Below are 22,942 nucleotides of genomic sequence, written 5' to 3'. Positions count from 1 at the left end.
CTCTTTTTGCATTTTGCTTTCCTCATCTTATCTTTTACTTTTCTTTCCTGAGTATTTCCCTGTCTATCAGGGATGTGCTCCTCCAGCTAGTGCTCATTTTTATAAGAAAAAGCTAATTCATGGCAGGAGTTTCTCTGATTTTTCCCTGGTTATTTGTACTTTCCACGTTTTCTCTCCCTGTTCGTTTCTGAGTTTAATTTAAATGGGCACGTGCGTGGGCAAAGGGCAAAATCCCAAGGTGAGCTGGCAAGCACAAAATATTCTGTAAAGAGTGTTTTAACTCCTTTTTAATTTTTAATGTTCTACATCTCCTGGTAGAATTCATTTCCTCTGAACTCAGGCTGTGGTAGGCAATCCTGGATCCAATAAAATCTGGGAAAAGCTGGGGAGACCACATCAGTTTAGTGTTGGAAAGCCGGATTTAGGGGCAAAGAGCTGATTAGGAGGGTGTTTGATTTGAGGTGTCCTGCCCAGCCCCCCAAGATACATATACAAGCAAATCCTCTGCCTGCTCTGCAATGTGACATTTCCCACCAGAGGGAAAAAAAAAAATCCCTAAAACTGGAAAAGCAGAAAAACAGGAGGGAAATCTTGAGTGTAACCACAGCGGAACTGCCTGGAATGCCGGTTCCAGCACCTCTGCCTGCTCCTGCTCGTCCTTGTCCCAGCCCCTCCTGCTCCTGCTCCTTTCCTTGTTTGATTCCCTCTCCTTTTGCCTGCCCACACCGTGCCCAATATTCCTGTCCACTCCCTGCCTGCTCCCCACCAGCACTTCCCAGTGCTCCCCAGTATCCAGAGCATCCCTGCTGCCACCCCAGCCCGAGCCAGCCCAGGGAGCCCCGAAACGGGGACAACTTTTGGGGCGCTGCATTAGCAGGAGGAGCCCGGGATGGGGAGCGCTGCCAGTTTCCAAGGAGACGGGGGAGATTTGCTGACAAAAGCCGGATTTAGGGACAGGCAGTGGAGCTTCACCACCTGGAGCTGGGTGGAGTGGCACGGGAACACCCCAGACTCCCACTCACACCCCTGGCACCGCATTTTACCTGGGATTTGGGGTGTGGTGGGGGGAGGGCTGGTGGGCTGGGAATGGGTTTGGGTTTGGGAAGGTCAGAAAGGGAGGATTGGGATGAGGGACTGTGCTGGGGTGAAGGGATGGGATTCCCGAGGATCAGGGCATGGTGTGAGGGCTGGGCTGGGCTGGGCGTGGGGAGGTGTCAGGGATGGGAGGTGCGGGAGGGCAAGGAAGAGAATGGAAGGGAAGGAAAAGAAGGGAAGTAAGGAAGTAAAGAGGGAGAGAAGGAGGGGAGGAAAAGAAGGAGGGAAAGAAGGAAAGAGGGAAAGGAGGAGGCAGGGAGAAAAGGATGGACGAAGGGAAGGGAAGGGAAGGGAAGGGAAGGGAAGGGAAGGGAAGGGAAGGGAAGGGAAGGGAAGGGAAGGGAAGGGAAGGGAAGGGAAGGGAAGGGAAGGGAAGGGAAGGGAAGGGAAGGGAAGGGAAGGGAAGGGAAGGGAAGGGAAGGGAAAAGAGAGAAGACAAAGACAGAAGGGAAGGAGAAATGCCATTTCCTGCTGCTGGGGCTGCCTGATCTCTCCCTGCTGCTGTTCCTGCTGCTGCACCTCAGTGCTGGGGTAGAGCAGAGGGAGAGATGGCAGAGGAGGGGTGGGGGGAGAAGAGGTGGTGAAAAGGTAGATAAATATATAAATCCCACACAAACTGTTAAAATCTGCTCTGAGAGTCAGTTTTGACTTTTAGGCTCATGAACCATTAATAAAAATCTCCTTATACTCAGATGGCTCTCAAATGCTGTGATAGCGGATTACAAACTCCTAATGGAGATATTGTATGATCAAATATTCTCTAAGCACCAAGGTCTAACGTCCTGGGGGTGGCCAGGCCACCTGATTATCAGCTTATCAGCAAATACCTCTTAGTGAGGGATGTGTCAAAAAGAAAGTGCCTTCCTCGAGGTGCTCCCTTCCCCGTTCTTTCCTCAGACAGGTTTGGGAATGGCATCCCGTGGTCTGGGGGCCATAGGATGCCCTGTGGCCATGATGTCCCCACTCTGTCATGGGGCTTGTCCCTGGTTTCTGGGTTTTTCTGTGAGAGATGCAGAGCTGGAGGTACCAGAGGGGTTTCGGGCTCCCAGGGCACAGAGCAAACACTTTTCTTGGTCTCAACACTGGTGACACTCAGCTCTTGCCAGGACCAAACCACTGAATGTGGTGTATAATTACCTGGTAACTAAATTTGGAGAGCTGAGGCAGCATGATTATAGAGAGAGAGAGAAAGAGGAGAGGAGGTTCCTCCACGAGACCAGAAACCAGAGCTCCCTGCAGAGCAAATTCCTGGGAAAACTGGACTGTAGATCTGCTGTTTTCTGTTTTCAAGGAGGAGTTGGTTCTCTCTGTGCTTCTCCTCACAGACTCACAGGACCTTGGTATTCATTCCTATGTGGATGCACGTCATGAGACCTGCTGATAAAAATGCATCATCTAACCCAGTCTGGGAGCCCTGGGCACTGTGAGGGTCTGGGATCAGGCTGGACAGGGAGGAAAGGGCATGAGGGAGCAAGCAGGGCAGCTTTAAAAATAGATTTTAAAAGTCCCTTCTGGACTGTAACCTTCCCAACAGGGACCATCACCTCTGGCACCAGTTCACAGCCTGCTGGGGCATGAATGAACCTCCACTTGGCTGGAGTAAAGTCTTCAAGACTTGGAGCTTTTTTGGCTTTCCTAAAGGAGTTTTTGAGGTCAGGATGTCAGTGCCAAACAGAAGAACTTTCCTGCTGGCCTGCTGTGATTCACTTGTGACTTTTTGGTAAGGCTTGGCACATGCCTTGAGTTTCCAAGCACTACCCTTGGGATGCAGGGAAGGTGCCCATGCTGGGCTGCCTTTCTCAACCTTCTCCTGTCAGAGGGGAGAACAAAGCTGGGTCCTCCTGCATCCCCACTCCCTTCATAAGAGGCAAATCATTTTTGCTACCAGGCAGATTCAAGCAGAGGTGAAGCTGATTTATCTCCTGATGTTGCTGTGAAAAGCAAAGTGTCCCTCAGTCCCTTCAAGCTGGTCCCTCCATGCCACAGGTGTGGAAGGACAGGTAACTGTGCCCTCTGTCTCACTAATTTTTGGAGACCCCATAGGCTCCTCTGTAGGATGTGGGGCTGCAGGTTTTATCCTTTCAGATATTCAGTCTCCTCTCCATTAGGAAAACATGCAGAGCCACCCTGCAGGGAGTGGCTGGGGAGTTACTGGAGGCTGATTCAGCTGAGGGAGTTTGCCCAGGGGCTGAAGGGCTGAAAACAAGGAATGTGGTGAGTTGTGAGGGTGTTTGTTGGGTTGTGAGGGTTTTTGTTGGGTTGTGAAGGTGTTCATTGGGTTGTGGGGGTGTTCATGGTGTTGTGAGGGTGTTCATTGGATTGTGGGGGTGTTCATGGTGTTGTGAGGGTGTTCGTTGAGTTGTGAGGGTTTTTGTAGGGTTGTGAAGGTGTTCATTGGGTTGTGAGGGTGTTTGTTGGGTTGTGAAGGTGTTCATTGGGTTGTGAGGGTGTTCATTGGGTTGTGAGGGTGTTTGTTGGGTTGTGAAGGTGTTCATTGAATTTTGAGGGTGCTCATGGTGTTGTGAGGGTGTTCATGGTGTTGTGAGGGTGTTTGTTGGGTTGTGAAGGTGTTCATTGGGTTGTGAGGGTTTTTGTTGGGTTGTGAAGGTGTTCATTGAGTTGTGAGGGTGTTCATGGTGTTGTGAGGGTGTTCATTGGATTGTGGGGGTGTTCATGGTGTTTTGAGGGTGTTCATGGTGTTGTGAGGGTGTTCATTGGGTTGTGGGGGTGTTCATTGGGTTGTGAGGGTTTTCATGGTGTTGTGGGGGTGTTCATGGTGTTGTGAGGGTGTTTGTTGGATTGTGGGGGTGTTCATGGTGTTGTGAGGGTGTTCGTTGAGTTGTGAGGGTTTTTGTAGGGTTGTGAAGGTGTTCATTGGGTTGTGAAGGTGTTCATTGGGTTGTGAGGGTGTTCATTGGGTTGTGGGGGTGTTCATGATGTTTTGAGGGTGTTCATTGGGTTGTGAGGGTGTTTGTTGGGTTGTGAAGGTGTTCATTGAATTTTGAGGGTGTTCATGGTGTTGTGAGGGTGTTCATGGTGTTGTGAGGGTGTTTGTTGGGTTGTGAAAGTGTTCATTGAATTTTGAGGGTGTTCATGGTGTTGTGAGGGTGTTCATGGTGTTGTGAGGGTGTTTGTTGGATTGTGAAGGTGTTTATTGAATTTTGAGGGTGTTCATTGGGTTGTGAGGGTGTTTGTTGGGTTGTGAGGAGGTTCCTTCATTGTTGTGCAGAGGAGGCAGGAGCTCTGAACCCCCTGACAGCTGTGAGGTTGCAGGATCTGGGGTGATGGAATGCTGAGAAGGGTGATGGAGTCTGCTGGGAACCCAAACAGCACCAGCCCTGGATCAGTGGGGAATAAGGGCTGGAGTGTTGCCCCTGTAACTCTGGAATCCACCCCAAATCGTGTGGGAGAGGAGACCTCTACTGAAATGGTGTTGTCCAGTCTCAGCACCTGGCTTTGGAACTGAAAGAGGAGGATTAGGAAGGGTTCAGGGAGAGCCAGGAGAGCAACTCCAGGAAGCACGAACCTGCCTGGGGCTGTTCTGTCCATATATGAGTTATCCAAGGGCAGGTTGAAATGGTGTGAGTATATTTAGTGAGGGCAGGATATTACCTGCAAGACAAAAGCATTTCATAAGAGCATCCAGGTGGATAAGTTAAAATAAGATTAATCCAAACTGGCCATCTGAGAAAAATAAAAATTAGAAACTGAAACAAATTCCCTTAGGGCAGGGAAGCTCTGCATTTTTAAGTGGAACAGTCAAGCACCTATGTGCCTTTCTAAAAGCCGTGCAGGAGGTACTTGCCCTTGTCCATAATTACTTAAAATACAACAGGTCACATCATTTATGGCAGCCATCCAGGTTACTCTGCTGTTTCAGGGCTTTGTGCAGGACTTTTCAGAGGATGGAGTGTTCACCAGATGGTTCCTAGGGAAATTTGCTTCTGGATCATGTCTGGCCATGGAAAATCAAATGGACCTGGTGTAGGAGAGGGCTCAGGGCAGCAGGGCTGCAGGTGGCCTGTGCTGCTGGGATCTGTGTTTTGGGAAGACTCCAGGCTGATCCTCATCCAGGAAAAATGTTGGTAAGGTAAGGTAACCCAGCATGGGGAAAGATCTTGCAAGAATTTCCTGGAGCAGTGTGGCTCAGCTCTGTGCTGCACCTCTGCTCTTTTTGGTTTCCTTTGGCCGCTCTCCCTCTCTCTGCCCCTCCTTCCCTCTCTCCCTCTGCCCCCCTGCCAGAGGGACTGAGGACACAGTGCCAACCCCTCCAGGTGTGCAAACTCTCTGCCTTCTTTGGCAGGTCCTGCCAGGGGCAGCCCACGCTGCTGGAGGCTGCCAAAACTCCTTCCTGACTCATGGTCTCCCATACCAATGGCAGAGAGGTGACTGCAGAAAGGGTCATGGCAGGGAGAGCTCAGTCTCTTTCCTTGTGTTTTGGGGCATGCCTCCAGCATTTTCCAGGGTACCAGGGCTTGAATGGATCATCCAAGTCTGCTGCAAGACTGTGACGTTGAAAGGGATGGTGGTGGAGTGATTAAAAATGAGTAACAGTGCTGGGGCTATTTGGAATTTGTTGGGAATGACTGTTCAGATGCAGAAGTCACCCTTTGGCATTACACTGGTGCCTATAAAACTGAAACCAGAATTAGAACCTTGTATGTAACCACATTAACATACCCCCTAGATGTCTAATATCCCAGGGAAAATCCCAATCTCTGACATTTCCTTTTTTATTTTGATTGCATTGCTGGCCAGTGAGGGCCTGTTGAGGCTCCAGTCACCATCTACCATCGGGTCAGGCTGCTAGAATCAAACCCAGAAACAGCATTGAGCAGCACCCTGGGATTCCAAGGGATGTTCAGGTCCCTCTCTGCAGCACCCACTCCTCACACGCCTGTCCTCAGGTCTGTACACGATTCAGGAGGGTCCTCATGGCTCAGGAGGTGCCTCTGTGGCTTTTATGCTTCTGGCTGCAGAGCCATAATTGCCTCAACCTTTGCACAGACACTGCAGCAAACAGTTGTTATTACTTGGCCACAGCCTTTAATATTTGCTGCAAGAAGGTGTCTGGTCCTTTGTCAGGTTTCTGGGAGGCTGAGATTTCCTAAATCCATGGGCTGAGGGTGTCCTTGGCCTTGCTGGGATGGGGACAAGCAGAGAGGTCAGTGGTCCTGTGCCAGACAGAGCCCCTCGAGGGGGCACGGGGCAAATCACAGAATCCTGGAGTGGTTTGGGGTGGAAGGGACCTTAAAGATCATCCAGCCCCAGCCCCCCTGCCATGGGCAGGGCACCAGCTGTGTCTGGCACTTGGGCACAGGGGATTCGAGGTGTTGCAAGGCTGAGCTGCATGGGGAGAGGGGGTGTGAGACAGAAATCAGCTGCGTGACACCCCGGGCAGCACCGAAGGGCTCCTGATAACCACAGAATCCTGGGATGCTCCTGGGCTCATCCTGGGAATGTGGGACTGTCCCCATCAGAACGAACAGCCAGGCTCTTTAATAGGCAGCGATATTACACGGAGTCAAATTACTCACGGACACCGGGCGTGATGTGCTCAGCTTTTATTTGCCTTCAGATCACGGAAATCCACACCGGGGTTAATTCTGGATCCAGCCATACCAGCCTGTTCTGGGAGCTTTAAAATTAAAGCAGTCACAAAGCTGCCCTTCGCTTCCCAGTGACTTACGAAAGAAACCAAACACATGAGAACAAAAGGACAAATGGAAAACTGAGGGTTCCGGCTGGAATTCCGACCTTTTTTTTTTTTGGTTTGCACCCGGAGCAATGCGAAGGAGTCAACTTTCCTGTGTCAGGAGAGAGGGGAGGGGGGGGGTTGTGTCCTGATTAGATCTAATTTCCTACCTGTTTACTGTAGGCATTTGCATAATGATCACCCTGCAAAGAGTGGTTAGCATATGCTAACACCGATTCTTGCACCCATTAAAACTCAAACCCCAGGCAGGCTGCTGCTGCTGTTTACAGCACATCTCTTCCTCCTGATTGCATCCCAGGGGATGTAGCCAGTGGTGCCCCCACTACCTGAGGTGGCTGGAAGCCTCTTCCAGATGTCATCAGGACGGGATGCAGAGAGATAAACACAAACTGGTTTGCTTTCACCCATAAAGAAAAACCAGAGGGCTGAAAAAGATGTCAAAAAGTTCTTTCAGGAATTAAGTTTGATGATCCTTGTAGGTCCCTCTCAGCTCAGGATATTCTGTGGTTCTGTGATCCATTTTCCATGTTAGTTCCTTGCTCGGTGTTGGAAGAAAGTGATTTCTCCAATGTCCCATATTTGCAGCCCAAACACTAGCTTGGCAAGAGCAGCTGATAGATTTTGATTTAAGGACAGTGCTCCAGTTATTTGAAGGCAGCAGGACACATCTTTCACCAGAACTTTCACCAAAACAAATCTTCATGCAGAGTGTGATGATTTACAGATCCTCACCCTGACCCGGCTGAGCTTATTTGTAAATAATTTGCTTTCGGTGAGGACAGGCACAAGTGTGCCATTGTTTTGGAAGTATTTCTTGTCAGCTGAGTGACAAAAAGAAAAAAAAAAAAAAAAGAGAGAGGGAGAGGGAGAGGGAGAGGGAGAGGGAGAGGGAGAGGGAGAGGGAGAGGGAGAGGGAGAGGGAGAGGGAGAGGGAGAGGGAGAGGGAGAGGGAGAGGGAGAGGGAGAGGGAGAGGGAGAGGGAGAGGGAGAGGGAGAGGGAGAGGGAGAGGGAGAGGGAGAGGAGAGGAGAGGAGAGGAGAGGAGAGGAGAGGAGAGGAGAGGAGAGGAGAGGAGAGGAGAGGAGAGGAGAGGAGAGGAGAGGAGAGGAGAGGAGAGGAGAGGAGAGGAGAGGAGAGGAGAGGAGAGGAGAGGAGAGGAGAGGAGAGGAGAGGAGAGGAGAGGAGAGGAGAGGGATGCAAGGCAGACAGGACTGTGCCATTGCCAAAGGGTGGCAGAGGATTGCAAGCTTTGAGGAGCCAAGCAGGGAGGTGTCAGCAAACAAACTCAAGCTGGTTTACCTTTCAGCAGAGCTCTTCATTGCTCTGCTTTGACAAAGAGGGTCCTGACGTCCTTCCCACCTCCCCCTTTTCACTGTCTCCTAGATGTGTTTTCACAGGTTGGCAGCCGCCTGCAGCAGCCACAGAGGCTCCTCATGCTACAGAGTTGTGTCTCTTCCACATGCACACCTTTTTAATGGAAACATTTTAGTAGCCTGAGTGACTCCGACAGAATCGAGAGCAAATGTATGCATAGCTGATCCCTGAGGGAACAGAAATATCCAGGGAATAGGCAATCACCTCTCCCCTGGGATGGAGCAGCCACCTTGCAGTGGCTCTCTGCTCTGAGCAGATTTGTTCTTGACAAATTCACATCAGCTGCCTCTTGTCAGGCAGTATTCTGCATAAACTGGGTAGTCATAGAATGAAAAAGGTAAAACAATTCAAACTTGAAGGGACCTTTGTGGGTGTCCAGTTCTAGATCCTGCGCAAAGTAGAGAAAACTTCAAGGTTAAATCACATTGCTTTGGTCAAATTGTGAATATCTCTGAGGATGGAGATTCCTCTCAGGTTCTCTGCTCCCTGTCTGGGGACTTTGCTCACACAGAGGAGAGTTTTTACCTGTCTGGTGTCCAAGATGGAGAGGGAGCCTGAGGGATCTCTGTCCCCTCCTGCACAAGCCCACAACTCCAGCTGAGTGAGGGATCATTTGCCCCAGCTCCCTCAAGCACTGCTCTCTCCTGCTTTGTGCCAATCACAGAAATACTCCTTAGAATCACAGAATCCAAGGATGGTTTGTGTTGGAAGGGGCCTTAAAGATCATGTGGTTCCACATTTCTGGGGGTTGGAACCACACCATCTTTAAGGCCCCCTCCAACTGCAGCGCTGATCCCTGGCTGGGTATGGGAGTCGCGGGTTCGTGGCCGAGCCAGATGTGTGCACACGTAGGACCAGGTGGTCTCTGCTCTGTTCTGGTTTGTGCAGCCCCTTTGGGCAATGCCACAGCAGGTCCCCTAGCAGGGACATCCACCTCCAGCCAGCTTTGGCAGCTGCTGCTGGGCAGTGTCCTCTTGGACCCTCCTCCCTCCCACCCCAAACTTCCTAATGATGCTTCCCAGTGTCTGGAAGTTCTCTGGGACATCTTCAAGGGTGTTCCAGAGATTCCCATCACACTGCACTGGACCAGGGGCAGCAGAGATGATCTTGGGGTGTCATATCTTGGAGTGACATCATCTTCTCTGTGTCCTCATTCACATTTCCCAGCAGTGGTGGCATTGAAGTGTTAAAGTGATTCTGGGGGAGAATTTTTGCTTTCCGCTCTCTGTGTCATACACAGGCCCCTGGTGCTGCCCTTCCTAGCTGGAGGCATTGCTGTGGGATTCCTTCTGCCACTCCACACCCTGTCCCAGGCCCTGGCCAGCCCTCACAAGTGAGCCTGTCCTGTGGGGTCTGCAAGGCAGAGTTCCCACCTCAGTAATGCAAACATCTTGTGCCTCCCCTCCTCTTTACTTCGCATAACAAACAGTATCTCATTCTGCTGGGGGTCCCACAGCTCCTCAAACACCTTTATCCCTGGCAGGATTCCTGGAGATGCTGTTTCACTCACACCTCTTCCCTTTTCCCCATGAGCCTGTTAAGATTTCTGTTTTCTCACATTCATCCCCGTGGTCAGCTGCCTGTGCATATGTTTCCATCTTGTTTGTCCACAAATCCAGCATTTCCAGTTTGTTTTCTTCTCTAGCTGCTGGATGTTTTCCTCTCTATCATAGAATCATGGAATCATAATATGGTTTGGGTTGAAAAGGACATTAAAGACCATTTAAAAAATTCCAGTCCTCTACCATGGGATTGTCCTCTGCAGGGACACCTTCCACCATCCCAGGTTGCTCCAAGCCCTGTCCAACCTGGCCTTGGATACTCCCCCAGGGATCCAGGAGCAGCCACAGCTGCTCTGGGAATTCCATCCCAGCCCCTCCCCACCCTCCCAGCCAGGAATTCCTTCCCAATCTCCCATCCATCCCTGCCCTCTGGCAGTGGAAGCCATTCCCTGTGTCCTGTCCCTCCATCCCTTGTCCCCAGTCCCTCTCCAGCTCTCCTGGAGCCCCTTCAGGCCCTGCCAGGGGCTCTGAGCTCTGCCTGGAGCCTTCTCCTCTCCAGATGAACTCTCCCAGCCCGGCTCCAGAACAGAGGGGCTCCAGTCCTTGGAGCATCTCCATGGCCTCCTCTGGACTCACTCCAGCATCTCCAAATCCCTCTCATGCTGGGATCCCCAGAGCTGGATGCAGAAGTGACAGAACAGCTCTGTGCTCCTGGCAGAGATGGACACCTTGTCATTCCTGATTTACCAACAAGGCATGGAGCCACTCTAGGTAGGGTGGGTGCCTGTGGGCTCTGTTTGGGATCAGCCAGGTATCTCAGGCACATCTCAAGCCTCCAAAGGTGAGCTACTGCTGATAGCTCAAAAATTTGCATTTTCCCTGGCAGTCAGAGCTGGAGGTCCAAATCCTACACCTGGAAAAAAAGGGGCAACCCTTGGAAACTGCTGTTTTCTGCCATCATTCCATAGCTGCAGGGACTGGTGCAGGAGCCCAGCTCTCATGTTGGAACTGCGTGTTGGTCGTGTTCTCATTATGCAACCACTGTATTTTAATAGAAACCTCTTTTTTAGGCAGTCTCAAAAACAGTTGGATTTTTTTTCCCTCCTTCTGTCAAATGACCAACTTAATAATTCACTAGTTGTGCTGGGATTAGGCACTTTGGGCCACACTCTGGATTTCTTATCTTTAATGTAGTTCTCGACGACAACTTCTGCACTTAATCCCCTGACAAAACTCCCTTTGATTCCCGCGACAGTCGCTCACAGAGATCAAACGCGGGACTCTGCTCTGTCAGGTAGAGCCAGGCGAATATTTTGTGACAAATAATTTACCCACAGCCTTTCTCCTCATTTTCTCTCCACAAATTGTCCATTGGGCTGAGGCTCGGGGCTGCTGATGGATTTGTTTCTGGCTGCACCAGCGCAGGTTCAATGAGTCGCTCATGAGAAAGAGCCTGAGAACGTTTAAAGAGTGTTTGTGGGCTTTGACCTCGCTCAGGATCAGCTTTGGGCTGAGCCCACCTCACCCCACAAGTGACATCAGCACTCGTGAGTCATCCCCTCGTGTTTCTGTTCCAGCCTGGAAGAGCAGTGACTCTCTGAGCCCAGACATGCAGTGCAAATAATCTCTCACATCACCTTAAAATTCCCTGTTCCGTGGGTGTGCTGTAATTTATGCGCCTGATAGAGGTTTTATCAGTTTCCCTTCTAAGAATAGTCTCCAAAACCCAAGGAGAGGCGAGACAGGGATGTGCAGAGATAAAGGGACCTGGTTTCCATGTGGGATCATGTCTGGCAGGGACAAGGGGCACTCATTGCCCAGGACTGTCTGCACCCCACATTGCAGAGATTGAACACACACTCCCCATTTTTACCCTTGCATTGCTGTGGCACTTATACCAGTTTAACCATTTAGCTGAGCATTAATAGTATCTCCCTGTGTGTTATATTAATGCAATCTGGCTGCTTAAGGTAGAGGAAAAAATAGAAGATAGTATTAATTAGGAATTAGTTCTGATGTGGAATGGTTCGAGCAATATTATCACTGTAATTTCGCAGGCAGGAATGCTTTATCTTACAATTCATGTCAACTTCAGCTCTTTTTTTCCCTTTTTAAAAATTAAATGCCCAAAATTCTCAAAATGCACCAAGGTGGGAACTTTAAGGTCTCCATTTATTTTCCAAACAGCCCTGGTAATGCCTGCAGGGAGCAGAGAGCAGTGCTGCCTTACCAGGGCCCACAGAGACGCTTCATTAACCCAATTAAGCAGGTGGATGGAGAGGGTCTCTCTGATAATTTACACCTTACTAATGAAGTGTGTGACTCTTAATCTCCTCCAAACAAGATACACTCATGAAACACTGGTGCAAGGAAAGGGGAAATTAATTAGGTGAAAAAACTGTGAGATTATAGCAGAGGGATTCCAACGAGGCAACTGTAACATGGCTGGTGATTCATTTGTGCCTGTCTTAAATTAATGTCTGAGCTGTCAAGTAAATAAGACCCAGCATTATTTTGGCTTAAAAGACATTCTCACCAGGCCTAGCACGAGGCACCTTATTTTACTGCATGACACACCATTTCCCATGCCCCAGCTGCCTGAATGACCCTGAGGTGAAACAATCCCACTCTGAGCAGAGTTTGGCCTTTCCCTAGGATGTCTGGCGGAGGGTTAGAAGGAGCTACTTATTTTATGCAACCATTTTCAATGTAGTGACAGCTTTGTGTCACAGAAATGTCTGCCTGGCTGCCAGGCCCACATTTGGGTCAGGGATCTGTGGCTGTGCCATCCCTGGAAGTGTTCAAGGCCAGGTTGGATGGGGCTTGGAGCAACCTGGTCTTTAAGGTCTCTCTCAACCCAAACCATTCTGTGATTCTGTGAAATCTTGGTGGCCAGCAAAGACCTTCAACAACCTGGATGCCCAAAACAGCACGACTTTTTCTGGCCTTCAGTGGCACAGGAAGACCCCTACAGAATTCCCTATCCTGCTTAGGGGCTGGTGAATGATCTCCCCAAAATTGGGGGTGAGCCTGACCCAGAGGATTGTCTATTTTGTACCCTTTAGAAGACACTGCTCATCTTGTGGTCATGTACGACCCCTCTGCTTCCAGGGAGTGGGGCCTTCAAAGTGTTTAGAGTGAGAATGCCACCAAAATGCATTTCATCCCTTAAATTGAACTGCTGGCCACTGAAAGATTCCCAGAGTAGCAGATCTGAGCAGATTTAGCACTGGAAATTGTATTCTGTCCTAAAAGGAACTCAATGAATCCAAGGATTTCAAAGCTTTTGGCAAACACAAATTAAATCAGCAATTAATTAAGCACTCCTCGTAAAATATGATCACTCGGTAATGCCAACTGCGAGCATTCACAAACTGTGAGTCCAGCTCCCCAAAATTATGAGATTGGCTTAAAAAAATCATGAGATTAAAACCCCAAATTGTTGCATTTTCTTTATCCACCATCTGGCTTCTCAGCCTCTAGGGTAAACATGCCTCGTGTTTTCAACTGCAAGGGTGAGCCACTTACTTAAAACCAGGAAAACTGAGATCCTGGTGCTTCATAAGGACTCCAACAGCTCAGGCTTTCGGAAAAATGCCAAAAATCCTAAGACTGATTATAAAATCAGAAGAATTTGCAGTACTGATCACTTGTAACTGAAATGTATTTGGCTCAGCAGCTACTTCCAAATGCAGGAATCCAGTGCAAGAGCTGCTGGAGAAGGAATAACAAAGGCTCTCCATCCAGATCAAAACTGCAGGAGAATTTAGGTGGATGAGGTACAATGACAGAGGCAGGATGTCATGCAGTCCTTGCTGGAATTTAGCCAAGGAATGGCAGATAAACACATCAGTTCTCCTGAAAACTCTTCTGGGATTGTTAATTATTACAAGTAATTGTTCCCGTTTCTCTGGAAGGTGGTTGCAGGCAATACCACGGCACCGGGCGCTGGCTGTGGGGTGACAGCTCCATATCGAGCCACAGATGTGAATGCCACCCCCAGAAACCCCGCTCCCCCAGTTCCACAGCCCTGACAGTTTGTGTCAGGAAAATCCTGTCTCAGGCTGATCCGACTTAGCTTGTGAGACAGGGCCATTTTGGTGGCAGGGCTGGCAGCCTCAGCATTACTGTCTGGGGAAGAATTTACGCTGCAGTGGGAATGGCAAATTATCTGGAGGGAAAAGTAGCTGCAGCAGGGCCATGGCTGGCCAGAACCAGGAAAACAGATTTCAAACTAATGTAAACAGCTTGGGTTTATCACCGGGTTTGCAGGTTCAAAAATAAATATCATCGTTTTCGTGGTCCGAAAGTTGGTTATTTTCTACTGACACTTTGAAAATGTAGTTTTCCAGTGACCTTGAAAACCACTTTAAATGTATTTTGCAGTAATTTAAAAACCTGAGGTTAATAAAAGAGATTCAGAGAAAGAAAGGAAGCCTCAATTCTTTAAGCAGGCCTATTTGTCAAGGAAGGGAAGATGAACTTGCAGCCACCTGAGCATCCAAGCACATGTATTTTAGAGAAAACCACTCCTAATGTCTTCACCACAGCAGGATCGTTTTCTCCAAGGAGAAACATTATAGCAGTGCTTAGGATGGGCTCTGATCTTTGCACCTAAACCTATTTAAAGTGACATTAAGGGTTTTGTGCTGCTGTGAAATTACCTTGGGCCAGGGAGAGCCCTCGCTGGCCGCGCTCCATGCTCCGCTCTGGGAATCGAGGCACAAACAGGTTGAGCTACGGACAAATTCATGCAGTGAGCACCAGCCAGGGCTATTTGAGCAAAAAAGATACAGCCTCTGACTCAGAAGCTCAGTGCTGCAAGGAATGGAGGTGATAAGGGGGAGGGCTGACCTCGTTTTTATGGTTTTTCTCTAAGCACCTCTACGGGATGGACCTTCACCTCAAGCTGTGAGTGGTCACTTGTGTTCTCCTGTCCCTGAGGATTCCACCCCAGCCCCAGCACAGAAAACCAGCACCAGGAGGAGCTCCCAAACACACAGGGCTGTGGGCAGGAGAAGCAGTTCAGATGCAGAAGATATTAGTTAACCTGTGAGCCATGGACCTCAGAATGCTTGGCTCCACTTGGACCTATTCCCTGCTTTCCAACGGATGTTTGCGTATTGGATAAAGATAAATAGGTCTGTGTGGCTCAGTAATTAATGTCAGGACCCAGCAGTGGTGTGTTTCTCACCTTGGCAGTGCCCACGCCCTCAAGATAGAACCAAGCACCTCACCAAGTTGTTTTCTTTCTCCAAAAGATGCGCCAGCAGGTCACACATAGGTTAAATATGGCAGCTCTCAGGAGCTGTTTTATCCTGTGTGCAAACCTGGTTATAAAGCTTATCAAGAGGAGAGGCTTGGTATCACAGTCTAGTACTCATAATTAATCCTGGAGACAGCATGGATTTAGCTTCATTGGGGCTGACTTCAAATTAAAAAGTCACTATTAGCATGTGAAACAGACACCATATGTTATGTATTAACACTGCAGAGGTTACAGAATGTTGTGTATTTTTTGTTTCAAGTGAGATAGTTATAGATATGTCCTTTTCAATGTTTTCCTTCACATAAAGTAGTCTCCATCCTAATGGGTGGTGGAAGATGACTTTAGAGAGATTGTTCTGCCAGGATCTATTTGTATGCAGACACCCATATAGATGTGGTCCTTGTTTACAGAGCCATTTGGATTTGTACTTAAAAAATTGTGCTGGGTTTATGTGTATTTTACACGACATTATTACAGCTAAAATACAATACTGATCAGTACACAAACCAATCAAATAGAAAAGGCATGCACACATCAAAATATGTGATATATTTACACATACAAATGACCCAAAATACAGAGGGAAATGCTGTCGAAGGATATATTTGGCAGCATCCTGTAAAACCTCATCGTATGGGGAGTTAATACAACGTTCTCAGTGTCTCCAGTCATCTGAAATTTCAGTTTAAAGTTTTTGCACAATCACAGCCAACATAAAATGCAGCAGGAAATTGCCATTAGTCAAATGTGGTCGTCTAATCCCACTGCAAAATGGAGCTTTTTCATTTTTATCCCGCCACGGGTTAGTTTGTGATTTCATATGTCAGATACATCAATTCTGCCAAGGAGAGGAGATGGGGAAGAACAAATTAAAAATATAGCCTCCTTTGCTTCGGGGGAAGTAGGGAGAGCAGGTCTTTGTAGGGAACAGTAATAATGATCTCATTTGAGAGACTTTCTGGGTTTGATTCTTTGCTGCCCTTCCTCACAGTTAATTACACCCTGGCAAATTGAGGGCCTAAGCAGCAAATCCAGATGAACACATATTCCCTCTTTTCTGCTGGAATTGCACGGGGAGAGTGCACATAGGGACCACGTCCTTGGACATGCCCATACCAGGAATGAGAGCCTTGACTGGTCTCTGATGGGAAAACCTGTGGTTTTTTTATCTCTCCCTCTTTCTTTCCCCCATCTCATTTTGCTCCTCACTCTCTCCCACTTTCTAATTCTCCCCCTTCATTCGTGCAACCACTGGGATAAATACAGCAACAGCTCCTCTCTTCCCAGAGCCTCATGCTTGGGAGGATATTTGTGTGTGCCACACTCTGCTTGATGATTTGTCTTAAGATAATTATTTCTAATGGCTGTTGTTGTTTTTCCTGCAGAAACTGTAATGTAGCCCCTTTTGTCTCATTGGCTGGAGCCCGTTGTTTCTGTAAGAAAAACAATAGGCCCTCAGATTAGGACTGCATATTATGGCTCTACTAGCACAGCAGGCTTTTGGTATTGGTACCAATCCTATCAATTCCTGGCATCCTTCCCCCTTTACTCCTGGTAATTAATCTTTTCATGAATGCTGTCACATTTAGAGCCATTTCATTAAGTTTCTGCTTCCTACATTTTTATGTAACTCCCTGCATCCCTCATCTGCTCCATCAGCTGGAGAGAGGCAGTGCCGGGTGGTGGGGTGGCTCTTCCCTCTTCCCTCCCCGTGGAACAGGCAGTCCCATCCATGAAGACACATGCCGATGACAGACAGGCAGGCTCATGCTTCAGACAGCCTGAAAGGGGCAAAATTGAGCCATCAAAAATTAGGAAAAGCCCCTAAGAATGAAGCCCGTGGAATGTGATGCCCGTTTCCCAGATGTATGTGCTGGGTAGGGAAGGACTTGCACACCCTGTGCAAGTACAAAACGTTTTTCATGTGAAACACTGCAGGTTTCTCAAAGCAGGGATAGGATTTTGGGACAATCACTTCCTCCTGCTCGATGCTCCTCCTTCCTCCTCCTCACCCACCAAACACACCAGCTTCAAACCATTTCTATAAAGCAGGAGATTTTCTGGGCAAGGGAAGGAAAAAAGAGGTTTAAAAACCTATTTGCTGCTGTCCCTGCAGACTGTCATTCCTGGTCCTGGAAGGGAGGTGGGCTGGGTGGTCACACACAGCCTGTGGCTGCAGTGCACATGTTCTTAGGGCACAGCAGCGGGGTGAGAGACAAAAGCTTGTATTCCCAGCCCTGCCTCAAGTGACCTTGTGCAACCTCTTAATTACTGCAATTACTTGCCTCCTGAGATGACATTATTAGGCCGTGCTCAGTAATAAGGGCTGTGAAGTTCACAGAATTATTTGTGCCAGTTGGTGGAAGAGCAAGGAGTAAAACACCCTTGTGTTTTACTCATGATGTGGCTCCCAAACCAGCCCAGGGTCAAAAGGGGTTGATTGATGGCTCTTCCCTGAAATTTGGAGTTGGTGGTGTCTCGGTGTCACATTTGGAGCTGGGATTTTTTCAGTGTGGCATCTGCAGTGAGGGTCACCAAAGGGCTGCAATGTGGCTGCACCTAAACCTGCTTTACCAGGGACAGAAAACAGCAACTCTCCCCCTCCAGTGCTGCCCATCTGCCAAATTCCATGTTTCTCCCCCAAATCAAACTCCTAAATGGTAAAATACCAATTACAAAATATGAAAGGGTTAAACTTGAATGCTGCTGAAGCCAATTTTTAGCATTAGCAACACTAATTCAAAACTCCAAAAGACTGGGGCATTCTGCTGTTATTGGGAAAAAAAAAAAAAAACACATCTAAAAACCCGAAAACAAACAACTAAAAAAAAGCAGACAGAACTGCAGAATTCACCCTAAGGCTGGGAATAAACATCGAGGATCTCAAGTGAAGTGTTTAGTTATTGAGAAGCAACAGCAGCTGAAAACAGGAGACTAAATGGAAAAAACTGAACAGCCTTAAGTGTAATCACTGGTACCTCCAGTGACAGCTGTAGCTGCTTTTGCTTTTGGCTGAGGCTGCTGGGATGGAGCAACAGCTCTCCCACCTCGGTGTTTGTCTGCACCAGGTGTGACAACGTGGCTGTCACCCAACACCTGCTGCCGCCGTGGTCAGCTGTGACCCGGAGGCCTCGCATTTGGCTGGAATGACCACGAGGATGCCAACCCTCCTCAGCACCAGCTGCAATCCAAGCCCTGATTCCTCACTCCCAGGCTCCTCTGCCTGGCTGCTCCCATGCCAGGGGACACAGGGAACCCCCAGGGCAGGTGCCCTGCTCAGGTCCCTCATCCATCACCGAATTTGTGGTGCTGAAGGGCCTGTTTGGGGAAAAGGTGGAGGGCAGGGGCTGGACCAAGGAGCTGCTGGAGGAGAAGGGGCAGGAATGTCAGTCTGCCCTCTGCAGCAGGCTTGGATATAGAGGGGCCTTGGAGAAACACACCTCTGTGATTTTTGGGTGGAAGGAGGCGCTGTGCCAAGCCAGGCAAACAGGAAGGGGAAAGCATGAGACAATCGCTGGGGGCTGCAGGGAGCAAGTTCCAGTACCCTTTATCCCTTGTGAATAATTCAGCTGCTCTCTCTGTGCATCTTCTTCTCCACTGGAGTCAGAGGGAGCAGCCCTGCCCTCCCTCCAACATCTGCCTGGCAATTGCATTACACTACATCCTTGGGTTTTTTTTCTGTTTGGGAGCTTTTTCCCTTTTTTTTTTTTTTTTTTTTTTTTTGTCCACTGACACCTTTGTAATAGCGGAGGTAAAATATTTTTCATTATCCTCTCCCCAGAACGTGCAAATCTTCAAAGAGGAGGTAGGAGGGAGGTTAGCTCCTCCAGCCTCATTTCCCTACTGCTGCCATTCCTTGGCTGTTCATCACAAAATGAGCCCACACGCCCATTGCACCGTGGCACCGAGCCCGTCGTATGTTTCGCCTTTTCTATTTTTTTTTTCACATAAAATTATTTCACATTGCAAACCTGGCCATTATTTCATGCTGTTTAAACTATATTTGTAGTCTTTGATCATACGTAAGTAGACTGAAGTAAACTGCTGATAGTGAAGGTATTGTTCTCTGCGTTTCTCCTCTCGCTTTGTTCATTTCATTATGCCCATACGCTCGCACAAAATGTTCATTGTGGCGCTGCACCTTTGTTATTAATTCTTGTGGTGCCCCACATATTTTTATTAAACGTGGTTCATTCACAAATGGAATGATTAGGGAGTCTGTGCCAGTGTGCATGGGTGTATTTCACACACAGCACACAATTGTTTGCACCCCAAACACATATTTATCCCCACAAACAGAGGGGCCAAACCATCGTGTCCTATTTATGTCCTGGAAATACTTTATAATCCAGCTGCCAGGGATCGTTGTCAAACTAAAATCTTGTTGACTTATGGACATAATATTGCTGCCTTGAGACCTGGTACAACAGCACAGAGACACAACACCAGCCAGAAATTTCCCACCCCAGATTTCAAGGCAGGTACAACAGCCCAGGGATTCCCACTTGCCACTTGTGTGTCTCCTTATCCTTGGAACCATTATTTACAAGGAGGCAGAGGAGTTAAGTGGATAACTGCATCACACAGCAAGGAGGTGGGAACTGATTTGTGGTGTTGAACCCCAGCCTGGCTCCTGCTTCCTTCATTTTTAAGCCCCATGGAAGAGGACATGGCAATGCTGGAGGGTCAGGCTTCTTTTCAAAGAGGACAGGTACCTAATCCCCCTGACTGGCCTCGTTTAGTGGGAGACAGATGTCCCATTCCCAGGTTGCTCTGCAAATCACAGCGAGTCACTCCATCAAGTAATTAAAAAGCTGCCCATGTGCAGGACGTGGATAAGCTTCTCTCCAGCCCCGACTCTGCTCCACGCCCGCGTGTCTGTCGTGTGCAGAGCACAAAGGTGTGATTTGTGTAAGATTTATCCAATTTATCTTCAGCCTGCTTTGATTTTTCCTTATAATTTGTTATTCTAGTTACTAGGAAAGAGAGTGGTCAAAAAACTTCTAATTTTTTCCTCCTGATAAACAGCAATCCTGCCCCTCCAGCTCAAGTCCAGTTGTGCAGGAAAGGTGAAATAGGAGGGCAGGTGTGGGGTGTGATGAGAAGAAGCTGCTGAACTACATCCATAGAAGCACAGAACCATAGAATATCCTGAGCTGGAAGGGACACACAAGGACCAACAAGTCCAACTCCTGGTCCTGCACAGGGCAACCCCCCTGAGCAGGGTGGCAGGAGGTGGCCCCAGTCATGTCTGAGCAGGGGACAAGGTAGTCCCTTCCAACCTATGAAGGAAAGGTTTGGGATTTGGCACTGGAAACATTGCCCAGAGAGGTCGTGGCTGTCCCATCCCTGGAAATATTCAAGGACACATTGGACAGGGCTTGGAGCACCTGCTCTAGTGGAAGGTGTCCCTGTTCATGGTGAGGGGGTTGGAACAATGTGGTTTTTAAGGTCTCTTCCAACTCAAACCATTCTGTGATGTTTCTATGATGATGATTTCCCTTCACGTGTCTCAGGTGAGGTGGGCACATGCTGCTGCTGCTTTTTTGCCACTTGCTGAGGGGTTTTCCATCCCTAAATGGCTTCATTCTAATGTGTGGGGCAACCAGTACTCTGTGATATGTTCCAGTAACTCAGCTTGCACCCTGTGATTTGTGCTTTAAAGCCCCAAACTCTTCCTTGGAAGGCATCTTTTCTTTCTGCCCTTGGTAAATACAGTGTCCAATTGCAAAATGCTGATATTGTGCAGCATGGAAAAGGCTTTTTTCCCCCTGAGTTTTATTATATACAATTGATTATACACCATTTTTCTCTCCTTCTGAAACCTGCACAATTGGACTCATGTCGCCAGAAGAACCTGCTGTTACCCAGCCCCAGGGAGAAGAAACAGAGAACAGGAAGAAAGCCATGTTTTAAAGCTCTTAAAAGTTTTTAAAAAACCATTTCTCTATGACACATCTTGCAGCTCTGTGTACCAGGGGCCTTGTGACTGTCACACAGTATTGGAGCCAGCACAGCAGCGTGAGTGCACTTCTGTATGAGCAGTTCCAGGCAGAGATGAGCTCCCTGCCATCCCTCTCCCAGGCCTGCTTCCTTCCATAGTCAGGGTACCAGTGTCTTTTTGCACCTCACAGCATGCCAAGTCAAGGGCCACAACATCCCAGAAATAACTGGGGACCAAATGAAGCTTGAGAACGGAATGGGTTTGCTGAATCAAAGGTTTGACTGCTGGTCTGGAGGCTGGGGAAGAACAGAACCTGGATTAGAGCAGAGATGTGGTAGAAGGGAGGATATCAAGCCACAGACATGGCCCAGAGCTGGCTTTTTGAAGCTTTTGTGCTTCATCAGCAGACTGGTCTGGTTGCCCAGTGACAGTGGAGCTGTTGGTCTGGGCTCAGGGAGTGGAGCAGCCAAGCAGTGATGACCACACTGGGATTGACTGGCCCAGCATTGCTGGTGTGGGTCTGTGGGAAATGGATTTGTAGAGAATTCTCAAAGCCATAATCCCACATGGGTCCATCTTCCAAGGCCTGGGCAACACAAGGTATGGGATCTCAGCACCTCCCTCCACTGATAGATGGACCATGAAAGAGCAGGAACACAGTGGGAGATGTGGCATTAACCTCTGGAGTGAGCAGGAAGGAGCATGGGCGATATTTCCTGGGTTGCCAGAACCTCAGCAGATGTCTAAGGCCTTTTCCCTGGAGGTGGTGGCCACCTGGATGCCCCTGTGAGCCCTCCCCACCGCCACCAGCAGTAGCTGGGCCCAACAGTACATGCGGCTCTGTATGGGTGGCACACAGCACTCTGCATTTACACACAGAAGGGACCACCTGAAGCTGCACTCCCAGCTGGGCTGAGCTGCAGCCACCTCACCATCTGGCTGCTCTCTGCATCCTGCTGGCACAGAACTGTCAGGTGAATCATCCTCACCGAGCACCAGGTGAGCTGAGTTTAACTCAGAGCATCACAGGTGGTGGGCATGGCTTGAGCCTCCAGATGCTTCTGGGAGGAAAGAGGAGGATGCTAAAAATATTCTGTAGGATCCTAAACTCAGATTGGGTTGGGTCAGAAGGGACCTTTAAGGTCATTCTTTCCAAAACTGAATAAGCAAGAACATCTTCAACTAAAAAAACCCTCACTGACCTTATTAACATAAAAATATGAGTATGTAGACCAAGATTTGTCCTTTTTAGTGTGGGGGTTCAAAGACTGGATCACCATTTGGGTGGTTATCATGGGTTATTCCTTTACATAAATGAAAAAGGAACTTAACACAGAGACAGCTTGCAAAGACCCAAACTAGCCTTCCTAACTGTGAGCATTTCCACAGCTTCCAAATTATCCTCTAATCTCAATTATATATAAACATAAATGCACACACATTATCCTTACTAGCTGGGAAAATTCCTGTGGCTGGGAATCCCCAAATCATCCTCTGATCGTGATTAAAAACACATACAAAAATAAATAGGTTAATAAATAAATAATAAATTTGCTTAGGGGAAAAAATCCCACGATTTTTCTCCATTTTTTTTTCTTCTATCACAGCTGATAAATCATTATGATTCCCTGAATTATTGCAGTATAGATCAGCATTGCAATGGCTTTTGGACACCACAGTTTTCCTATCCACGAGGGTAAAACCACTTTGCGTGGCTGAGCTGTAATTTCAGTGACTGAGAAACATGGAGGGATTGGGAAGGAGCAGTAAATACACGCTGCTGGTGTAGAGAGTGGCCTTCCAAAAAGGATTTCAGGGTCGAATGCTGGCTCTGTTTACCCTGTGTAAATCAGGTGGAACTCCACTAAAGCTAATAGAGGTAGTCTGGTGTCAAGCCCACGCAGATAAAAGGATCAGGCCCTCTAAGCTTTAAAGTTATGAGTCTTTTCAAACTGCAGATCTACTGTCATCATTTCAGTGATTGCTTCTCTCTTTTTTTTTTTTTTTTCCCCAACACACAAACATAAAATAGTAACAAGATTA

The sequence above is a fragment of the Anomalospiza imberbis genome, chromosome 6, assembly GCF_031753505.1.
Source record: "Anomalospiza imberbis isolate Cuckoo-Finch-1a 21T00152 chromosome 6, ASM3175350v1, whole genome shotgun sequence".
Classification (NCBI taxonomy): domain Eukaryota; kingdom Metazoa; phylum Chordata; class Aves; order Passeriformes; family Viduidae; genus Anomalospiza; species Anomalospiza imberbis.
Note: the sequence above shows the minus strand (reverse complement) of the source record.